Source organism: Idiotropiscis lumnitzeri, unplaced genomic scaffold (assembly GCF_059441095.1).
Source record: "Idiotropiscis lumnitzeri isolate Australia: NSW breed Sydney's pygmy pipehorse unplaced genomic scaffold, RoL_Ilum_1.0 HiC_scaffold_389, whole genome shotgun sequence".
NCBI lineage: Eukaryota > Metazoa > Chordata > Actinopteri > Syngnathiformes > Syngnathidae > Idiotropiscis > Idiotropiscis lumnitzeri.
The window spans coordinates 12,501-13,499 of record NW_028283926.1 but is presented as its reverse complement, the minus strand read 5'-3'; positions in this window follow the sequence as shown (position 1 = coordinate 13,499).

Genomic DNA, 999 nt, shown 5'->3' with positions numbered 1-999 from the left:
TTTGGGCAAACTTAGGGGCCGCTTGGCACCGCCTGTGCCCGGGGAAGGTGCTCATATTCGGGCCAAGTGTGACACACGCCCGCACTCCTCCTCCGGAGCTTCCATAAGGGTAGACTTAGGGGCCGCTTGGCACCGTCTGTGCCCGGGGAAGGTGCTCCTATTCGGCTTCACTGTCACACAGCATGCACTCCTCCTCCGGAGCTTCCATAAGGGCAAACTTAGGGGCCGCTTGGCACCGTCTGTGCCCGGGGAAGGTGCTCCTATTCGGCTTCACTGTCAGGCAGCATGCACTCCTCCTCCGGAGCTTCCATAAGGGTAGACTTAGGGGCCGCTTGGCACGGCCTGTGCCCGGGGAAGGTCCTCATATTCGGGCCAAGTGTGACACACGCCCGCCCTCCTCCTCCGGAGTTTCCATGAGGGTAAACTTAGGGGCCGCTTGGCACCGCCTGTGCCCGGGGAAGGTGCTCCTATTCGGGCCAAGTGTGACACACGCCCGCACTCCTCCTCCGGAGCTTCCATTTGGGCAAACTTAGGGGCCGCTTGGCACCGCCTGTGCCCGGGGAAGGTGCTCCTCTCCGGGCTAAGTGTGACACACGCCCGCACTCCTCCTCCGGAGCTTCCATAAGGGCAAACTTAGGGGCCGCTTGGCACCGCCTGTGCCCGGGGAAGGTGCTCCTCTCCGGGCTAAGTGTGACACACGCCCGCCCTCCTCCTCCGGAGCTTCCATGAGGGTAGACTTAGGGGCCGCTTGGCACCTCCCGTGCCCGGGGAAGGTGCTCCTATTCGGGCTAAGTGTGACAGACGCCGGCCTATTACCCCCGGAGCGATGGAGCTGGGGGCGCTCGCTCCCCGCCCGTGCCCGGGGAAGGTGCTCCTCTCCGGGCTAAGTGTGGCAGACGCCGGCCTATTACCCCCGGAGCGATGGAGCTGGGGGGCGCTCGCTCCCCGCCCGTGCCCGGGGAAGGTGCTCCTCTCCGGCCTAAGTGTGGCAGACGCCGG